The sequence below is a fragment of the Pygoscelis adeliae genome, unplaced genomic scaffold (genome assembly GCF_000699105.1).
Source record: "Pygoscelis adeliae isolate BGI_AS28 unplaced genomic scaffold, ASM69910v1 Scaffold83, whole genome shotgun sequence".
NCBI lineage: Eukaryota > Metazoa > Chordata > Aves > Sphenisciformes > Spheniscidae > Pygoscelis > Pygoscelis adeliae.
The window spans coordinates 51,357-61,573 of NW_008824467.1; the positions used below are offsets into that span (position 1 = coordinate 51,357).

Consider the following 10,217-nt stretch of genomic DNA (forward strand, 5'->3'; position numbering starts at 1 on the left):
TATGCCTGTGCAGTTGTGAGGACTGAGGGCCCTGTGTGTCTGTCATGCCTAATCCAGGATGGAGAGTGGCCATCCTCCCACCATGCTCTCCCGGGGATGGGACGTATAGCCAGAAAGGAACGCTGCTCCTCATCTCTGTACCTGTATTTCTTTGAAGTAGTTTGGGGATTTTTCATCACCATTGCTTCGTGTTACAATGACACAAATCAATGGTATTAAGGCTCCTAGAGGAAAAGTTGTACTTTAATTCCTTTCCGGCTGGCCTCAGAATCACTGAAAGCATCTAGCAGATTTTCTTTCCAAATTGAGTCCTGATGCATTTTCTTTTGCAAAAAAAATATAACATAGTTGCCTGCTAAGTTGAAACAGTTATAACTTTGCAGTTTCTTAAGTTTCTCCGTTACCAGCTGGTTTGAGCTGTAATGACTTTTCCCAGCACATTCTACCACGTGCTTCTCAGCCCCCCAAGTGCCTCCCACTGCAGTAAAAAGTTCTCTTTGTAACCAACACAATCCAGATGCATAAACAGCCCCTTCACTGAAAATCCTACTGCACAGCTGCTTGAACACCAAATAAATCATCCTGTTAAAATAACTAATTAATTTTAAACAAAACTGGAAGGAAAGCTTGTGCTAGGATCAATGCATTTACTTCAGTGCAAGTGGTAAACTAATGCTCCCATCTGCAGTAGTTTATTTTTAACACTGTGAGGGGAACATTATGAAAGCGTACGATATTAATGTCCACCATGTTCCAAACCTAGCACACAGGATTTAATACATGCAGCAACTGTCAGCTGAATGGTTGCTGCTTCGCAAGAGTTTAGTTGGGTGGCAGACTGCTATCAATCAGCTTTGTCTTCTGAATCTTCTGGAGAGGGGAATGAGAGTGCTCATTGTTACGCCTTATTTCAAAGAGCCAGTGAAGTTTTGACGAACCTGTGTTATATTTAAGAAGCTGTACTCATGATCAAATGGGAGGCTGCTGTTGTGATAGGCTGACTCCGAAACAGGCTTAATGAGCAAGCTTTCCCATAATAAACCACAACTTCCCCAAGTTAAAATGCAACTTAATTATCTTAGCTTAATTATTTAAAAATACTGTGAACATGTGGTTTAGCAACTGTGAGGCCTGCCAATTTTGTGAACTTGATCGATTCTTTTCCGTGGCTCTGCATCACCAGTCTGAGCCCCTGGTGGAGGTACAGCAAGTTATCCCCAATAATCTGCCTTCACATTTTCAGTATACTGTCAGGGCAGTGGGTTTTTATATCAGTCCTGCTTTCCACATCAGTGCCATGAACATTCAGAAATCAATGGGGAAAAAAAATCATTTACAGTCATTCCACTTGGTTAATTCCACATAGCAGATAAAGGTAGATAAATGGCTTGTGAGAACCGACGAAGAGTTATACAGTTATTCTCCTCCTGGCTGGGATTGCCCCAAGTGGCCCACCTTTTGGTGAGACTTTACCTGCCATTACAGTAAGAATTAATATATGGCAGTATATCAGCAGAACATGGCAGGACAACTGTACACCTGAACTCGCCTTTGACTTCTGTGCATCAGCATCCTTTGCTGCCTCTGCCTTTTCATGGGGAAGATATTACTGCTGCTTTTTATGCCTCCCCATCTGATGACTCAAACTCACAACCACATAGAGATGAAAAAGCCTAAATGAGACAAGTATGCTTTTCCTTGCATCCCCCTCTCCACGCTGCACATGAATTAGCAAGTTTATTCATTAGGGGTTTTTAGCAGTCCTTGTTCATCACTTCTTCAATTTCTGTCAATTTCACAGAATAGGATGTCATCTGCTCCTTCCATACACAACATAAGGAAGTGACCTTGGGAGTAGTTTTTCTAGATTTTAAGTACAAAACTTCTCATATAAACCCATATTCATCCATTGTTACTTTCATTGTTCTTAAAGCTTCTATTCTACAGGTTATACTGAAGTGTCTGCTTCTACGTAGTCTCCTACCTTGGCTCATCTATATTCTTCAAAGAATTCACTCCTGTCCTCATCCGTACTATATAGGTTGCAGCTTTTATAAATGTACTTACAGCATCCCATGACACGTATAAGAAAATTATCTGAGTGACTGTGCAAAATTCACTAAAACACGCTTTTAAGACTAATGGGCTCTACTGCTGCAGAGCCCGTTGCTGCTGGAAAGGATACTAGTAGACACTAAGCACTGGGAGCCGGCACATTTTTCCAAGAGGTCTCTTACGCGACTACTGGCCTCCAAAACTGAGCGTGTACAGTGTTGAGGAGGGGGAAAACACAAGGTAATCTAGCTTGAGTACACAGTCAGCACACTCCTGCCAAGTTCTTTAGCTGGTAAGAACCCTCAACAGAAACTTTAGCTGTCTTCTGGCATACATGATTGAATGAGGCTAGTTCTAGAAAACACTTTCTTTTTCCCTGGAGAAGAATCCTCCTCACACCACCTGAGTGTAATGCAATTTTTAGGCAGAGAGATCAATTTGCACTTTTCTGCACAAGTCAGGATTGTGTGCTACAAGTGCTCTCATGCTACTTTTCTTCTACATTAATATGCAAAAAACATTGCAAAGCATTGCTAATATTTACCATGCATATGAAGAGTAAGAGAAAAAGAAATCAAGAGGTACATTGTGAACGTTGTCATAAATGCTCATCCAACTTCTGACTGAATTCATGAATTGAACAAAGATACTCATTACCAGAGTATCACACTCCTTGAAAGGAAAAGAAATGCAATTATTTCAGAACAATATTAAGAAACAAATGTATATTATATGGAAAGTTCCTTTAACCAACAAAATGGCTGCAAACTACTCTATTCCACCAGTAAATTTCTGTGCATGGACTCTGAAACTGTAAAACATTACAGAAATTGAAATAACCAAACCAACCCTCCAGAAAACCAAACTCAAACCCCAGTGCAACCCAGCACCTTTGCCACTTCATTTTGTTTGCCTCTGCACGACAATGGTAGCTTTTGTTATTTTGCTTAACATGCACACACAGAAAAACAGTAACAAGACTGAGAATTAAAATAGTATTTGAGTTTTCAGTCAATTACATATGAGTTTGTAATTTGCTCTTCAAGTGTAATATGGTAATGAAAAGTTTAATTAGTAACCATTTGTATCTACACTTAATGGTAACTGCAGAACAAGATGCAGAAGCAGGTCTCTTGTTACAAAGTCAGGTGAACACACAGCACGGCAGCAAAATTCAGGACCAAAGGCTGCACAGTTAACATCTTCAGTAGTTTCATACCCAACGCTGACGAATTACTGGAGCAATAGAGGAGGAAGAAAAGCAGCGTGGTCACAGGCTGACCACAAAGTCCATTTAGCCCAGTCTCCTCGCTCCATAGAGCTTTGATCTTAAGGAAAGACCAGCAAGAACAGTGGCCAGTAGGGGAATCCTGAACTAAGAAGAACAGGGACCGCCTAGAATAGTGCTTCTCCTGTGTGCTCTCCCTGTTCCCTCCTTCCCATTTTGGGGTATACCAAATGTATACACCAAGCTGAATCCCAAAGCATGTTTCATTTTTTAATGTCCTATAAAATTTCTAAATTAATGGCCTGAATAATGTAACTTACAGAAGACTTAATACCTCTGCTGTGGACTAAAACTGTTTTGTTTGTTTAATTTTGTTTGAATTTCTCACACATACCAGAAAGATGACCAGAATTCCAACAAGCGATGTTGTTCTCCAAGTGGCGGCAAGCTCACTGCCTCTGCCGACTGCTTTCCTGCAGAGCCCAGCCACGAAAGCCCTTCCCCTCATGGGATACCGACCTCCTGCCCAACCAGCATATTTCAGGCAAGTACTAAAAACCCGGTGCTACTCTTGGAAATGACAGAACCACGTTGCACAGCCAGTACTTACCTCATTAAAAGAGATGTAACCACCACAGCTGATGACTTTGTAACAGGTGCTTCAAAGCATTGTGGTACGTTTACCTGCAGTCACCGTATTACCAGCATCTAGCGTCATTCAATGTAGCTTAACCGCTACTCCAAATACAGAAAGACAAACTGTATCATGTATGTTATATAGGTTGAAAGTAATAAAATATCCGTGGGTTCTGGGACTCCTCTAATGAGGAGACATTAAGAGGTAAAGAACTTTTCTTGCCAAGCATTGTTTCAGGGTTTTGTTCATGTTGCCTTATATAATTACTTAGCTGAGAAATTAAGGGTAAGGACATTTACCGTATTTCCACAGGATTTTCTTCCGCCAGCGGGAATAGAGTTATTTAAACTCATACTCTTTCATGATGGAGATTTATCACAGATACAATCATGTTGAAACAAAGAAGGAAGTTCTGTTCCTCTCTACCTCAGTCTTTTTGAGTAGCTCTACGATGCCAGTGTGTGCCTTCTAAACATCAGTGCTGTAAGAATTCCGGAGTTCTTTCTGATCGTGTATGTATTAAGCCAAGGCTTACACCACCTTCAGTGAGAACACACAGATTTCTTTTAACTTTTTTCAACTTACTCCTGCATAGGCATGCTACGCTAGTAGAGAGACAATAAGGTTAGTGTTAAAAAAATTAATCCAAAAACATTTCTTCCTGCAGGATGAGAAAACGCTACCTGTTCTGAGGTTGTTTTTTTTTACACGCAGTATTTACAGAAGGAAACATCAGGAACCCTCCCAGGAACATCTACATAGGGATTCATTCAGTAGTGCTACCGTGAATTTGCCAGACCAGCAGTCTAAACTGAGTTTCATGTAACACTCAGACAATGATTCATAGAATCATTCTACATTAAACATTTGAAAAGAACATTTTTGCACCTTTCCAGATTGTACCCTCAACCAATATGGCTTAATGAGGTGAATAAATATTTGAAATAAAAACAAAATACAAATATTTAAAAATATTTTTATTAAAATATCCTGTCCCAGTCAATGATACTAACTGAGTTATTTTTATGAAGTTGTTCTAGGGCTATTAAGTGTAGTCCCCTCTCCCCTCTCTTTAGCCATACACACAAGGATGAGAGCTCAGGTGTGGGGCAGCAGTGTTCCGATGCAAAAAGAGAAAGAAGATTGTTGGTGGAGGCTTTAGACCCCAAGACTTAAAAATCAATGTCATGACTGTAGTATTACGAGGTGCATACTAATTCTTATTTCCGATTTTCCAAGACTTCAGCCTTGGTGAAAAAAGTTCAGTAAAGATTTGCCCTGGACAATGTATTACGTAAACCTCCAATTCCATGTGCCAACACAGTTCTGTTCAGATATAGTATGCCAGTGCATAGTTACAAAATTTTAGCACCCAGAGCATGTATGTTTGTGACTGGGTAGAAACACATATATGCAGAGCTTTTGTCTTTTAATGTACATATAAACTGTACCACAGAAATATCCACAGTATCTGCAGCTTTGGACAAAAATTACTTTTCTTTAAACCCCACTTCAAATTTTTCCAGCCATAATCAAGTACAGGTGTTTTTTATGCACAGTTGAACAGCTGACTTGGCAAAAGTATTGCAAAAAGTGAGTTTGTATTTCTGCTCATTTATTTTGTAAACTGGAAAGGCTTTAATTCTCCCTAAGTTTTCAGTAACCAGGTAGTGTTGAGCAAACTGCACCCCATGTATTCTTCATGCACAACACATAAGCGTAATAAAAAAGCACAATACACACATTCAGATGGCCAGAAGTGCTTAGCTTTCATCCCTCTCCATTACTTCTCTTGACCAAATCCTGCCCATGGCTACGCGTGAACAGAAGAGGATGTGATACAGTGCTACAGCTCCTATGCAGTTCTGAACTACCATAAAGAAGATTCCAGTTCTAGTTCCAGACTAGGTAATAATCGACAAAAAAGTATGAGTTTTCTCATGCCAGACCAGGAGCTGCTACTTGGCCAGTGTGTATCTAGTATTAGGCTGGACATAATGTCTCATCCTAGTATCTCATTCTTCTTATTCCTGAGCATATAAAGGGTTCAAAATAATGCCTGCCTCTGCCAGACTAATCCCAGGCTCCATTCTCCACAGATAATCCTAAAGTTATGAACAGTTGTTCCAATTAAGGTGAAGTTGTTTTATAGACAGAGAAAATTACACACTGTGTAAAGATACCTGCGTATAACTCACCGGAAAAAGGTTTGTAATGGCTAAACTGGGATGACATCTTAAACATAAGCTTTGCCTCATAACTTTCTTCACCTAACTTAAGTGATGTTATACATAAAAAAAAAAGAAATGGGATGGTGGGCTTTTTTCTCTTCAAGCAAATGCAGGTTGTCATTTCTTTCTCTCTGACTTAATGAAGAAAAGCTATTCCCCCAATTGTTTTTCTCTCCAAAAGACCATCATCCCATTTTTCTTCTTTTTTCCCAAGTAAGACTGTAAGATGCAGAGAATGCAAATGACAGAGTAACCTCAAAACTGATCCAGTTCAGGCAAGGACATGCTACAGGAAGTGTTCAGCCCAAATGCCCTCCCTCCAGGGCCTTTTTCCTTTGGGATGACACAGCTATACTGTACAACACCTAGCCTAGAGATTCCACACCACTAGTGCTTAAGAAGAAGAAAGCCATCTAACCGTGCTAAGTCATAACTAAATTAATGAGCTGCTCTGGAATATATTTTGTTTATTTTCAGGTAGGTCAAAATTAAATTATTACGGAGGTATCTGTTTACTGATATACACTTTTATTAGTGTTTTTAGTTTAAATTCCTTAGCGCCTGCACTGCAAGCTCTCAGAACTGAAGTCCAGAAATGAACTGCAATGTGAGCAGGGGAAAAGGACACACATGAATGCTTTAGAGGCAAACAGACAGACCACTTTCTCAAGTGTCTACAATGCCTGTTCGATTTCTTTCTTTGAAAACAAACATTTACCATTAAAAAAAGCCTTTCCTTGCTAAAAGTCTTCTTTGAGGTCACAGAAAACTGGACTTAAGACTTCCTTACTCTCACTCTTCTGACAAGATCCTTTATTTCAACGACTGGATCACATAGACCAAATAAATTATTAAAACTTTTTTTTTATTAGAACCTTTATTTTTAATCTTAATTAGCACTAAAATCTAAATTTGTATGTTATGGCATACAGCGCTTTCCATGAAGGTGGTATACAGAAATTCTGACATTTCAAATAAATTAAAAATTTAAGCAATTAAAATCACCTCAGGACTTCATACATTGCAAATAAATATAAAAGGTTCTTTCTTCCTTTAGGGGGCCACTTAAGCAAATATATTATACACAAGGAGAGGTCCTTAAGTGGCAGGTCTTCTTGTGTAAGATGGCTCAAAATGTCCATGAGTTAAAGGAATAGAAAGTACACTCTTCTGCCTTTCTATTTCTCTTTAAATTATTGATGATGTTATTATTACACAGCTCCAAGATTAATTAACCAGGTATGAGGAAATCATAATTCCAAGTCTAGGAAAAGGAGAAGCAGCACTGAAAACTAACCTGCTAAATCGTTTGCTTTTACTTGTAAGCAGTTTAAGAAACATTTTATCAAATAGGAACATTAAGATGTCTTACCTTAAGAAGGTAAGACAGTGAAGTTAATCCAAGAATTCATTTGTTCTCACTCAACAAGTTTATGCTAGTCACTCTTAATTTTACTGTAAGCTTAACTAAATAATTAATGAACTTTCAGTTTAGCAAGGGAATAAGCAGGCCATTTTTCCCCATTTTTTAAGGTTTAGTTCAGCCTGGTGAAATGTAACAGCTAAATTTTCACCAACCACTGAAAGCAGAGTACAGCCTTTGCATATGCTGTTATATTAAAAACAAACTAAGCACTTTTACCATCATGTATTTCAGTGCAGACAGTGTTGATACGTAAACGAGAATTTTTCCTGCAAATTAGAACGGCTAAGGAGACACTTGGAATAAATAACAAGAAATATGCCAAAGACAAGTGCGTCCACTACTGCAAGGAAGGTATGTCAGTTGTCTGACTTCAAATTACATTCGGTGTTACTGTGCCAAAAGTGAAAGAAAGGGAAAAAAAAGGTGGTGGTAGAGGAAGAGCTTCTGCCAAGTATCACATCGTAGGCAACCTGGTAAGCTGGGGCAAAACCTAGTCTTTCTTACATTGAAATTCTGATCAAGAGTCACCAAAAAGTGGAATTAGGCCTTTTTGTAACAAATAAAAAACTTTTCAAAAACAGCCAAATGAGATTTTTATTTATGTTACACTGCAAAACAAACAATAGGACTAGACAGGTGGGTAACTACATTTTATTTTCTGCATTTGGATAGTTCCAAGTTGTATTTTATGTTCTGGCCTGGAGACTGGCTTTACAAAGCTGATTTCATTGACTACTACAGGAACCTTGCTAGATTTACAGAACCATCTGCTGGTAAAAATCAGTGGCTATTTTATGCCTAACAAAACTTAAAATAATCTTTTGTTCCATAGATAGGCATATATTGCACATAACAGCCTGCATACCATCTCAAAATGTGGGCTGATTGTCACCTTGGTGTTGGTAGGAAAACAGTTGCCTTATCCAATATTCCACAGTTGTGTGAACAAAATGTATTTTAACATGACTTCTATTCACAGTTTAAGTGAATCATTTCCCTTTTAATTCCCCACCCCCAACTATTCATTTATATACAGATGAGCAAAGCACTTTGATGAAAGTAGGTTCCAGAATAGACTAAAACTCCAGAATTTGCAAGTTTATTTTTGCAGATAGGAATGATATAAAACAAGGAGCCAAAAAGAAAAAAAGCCTTTATAACAGATTACATATTTGCTTATTTTAAACATCCTTTGATCATGCCTCCTCCCCCAAATCAAAACAACCCCAAAGAACCAGACAAGGATAATGTAATTAATGCAATTAATTTAACCCAGTCTTAATAAGTCCTTGAGAACATGACACTTGAGAAAATATTCTGTGCTAATGTACACCCTGCACAATGCTACTTCAGACAGGCTACTGCCCCATACAAATTAACAGATTTTTGACCATGATATTATCATGTAGCACCCAAAACATATCACATTTATGTCAATACATGTATTCAGACATGCTTCAGCAATAGCTGCATCTTCAATCAAGAATGCTACACAGCATCTAAACTAATTTTGCCTACTTTATCTACTTTTTCTGTAAAAAACAATTTTCTTTGTCCTGCTGATTCTGAGACACTCAGTCCTTCTCAGAGAATACCATATTTAGAGAATATTTAGATGTACACTATTTCATCCTTAAAATTAGGTATTTGTCAGCAGTAGTATCTCAGAGTATAACAAATGGGCTTTAATCAGTAAAAATATAAACACAATGAGCACTGAAGGAAATGGGTCACTGTTGAATATTGTTCAATAAATACATTCCAACTAAGTGCCAGTAAGTTCAGTTAGGCTGAGGCCTAGCCATTTTTTCTGGAACAGATTTGTATCACAAAGAAAGGCTGACCTTCTGAAAAAATTACCAATAATAAGAAAATTTAGTCTGCATCTTATGTACTTCCCTGACAGACTAACATTAAATCTGCTTCACTTACTAGGTGCAATGACCTATTTCTTCTTTTTGGGGGGAAGGTGGCAGGGCTGAAATTATTGCATATTGTTTTGTCTGCATGTATTCCTGCATGTGTTACAATGTGTATTTTTCATAGTAACCTAAATACTGCTTGTTTCAATTAAATAAGCCTTACTGCACAAGGAGGGATTTCAGATTTTTATTCAAAAAATGCAAGAAAATCAAAGATCCAACATACGGAGGTTTTCAGAGTACATCAGTCATTGTGTGGCAAATCCCCATAGCCTCAAAAAGTATGTCTTATAAAGGTCGTATTTATAAATGAGTATTGGAGATGGGGGAAGGTTTCTATTTATACAAAAAATTACTCATTCTTTGCTAAAGCATCTAATTCTTACCATTTTTAGATTCTGTTAAGTCTTGGGATTGCAGTTTCTCTCAAGTAGCACAAGGAGAACAATCTGAAAACAATTTAAAAAAATTAAAAATGAAAAAAAAAGTAATTCCAACTGTCGCAGCATTTAATAGTTTTTTATTGCCAGCATTAACAGTGGGTGAGCTGAGTATAAGCTTCAGTGGTTAGGGTTAAAGTCATGCAAATTATTCTAACCACATGTACACTTAAATATCATGCTTCTCTGCACTTCAGTGGTCTGTAGGCTTAAATATAGGACAAAGGAATCCCTGGTACCTGGATTTGCAGAACCCTATGCTATTCTTAGCACTTGGT

The 10,217-nt window shown here is 38.1% G+C and overlaps 1 long non-coding RNA gene across 1 annotated transcript in view; it reads right to left on the reverse strand.

The window, feature by feature from the left end:
• Positions 1–10,217, reverse strand: part of LOC103914448 — a 21,689-nt gene that overhangs the window by 10,019 nt on the left and 1,453 nt on the right. Inside the window, exon 2 of the long non-coding RNA XR_663462.1 lies at positions 9,886–9,948. This is a non-coding gene — a long non-coding RNA (uncharacterized LOC103914448). The remainder of the gene's footprint in view (positions 1–9,885; positions 9,949–10,217) is intronic.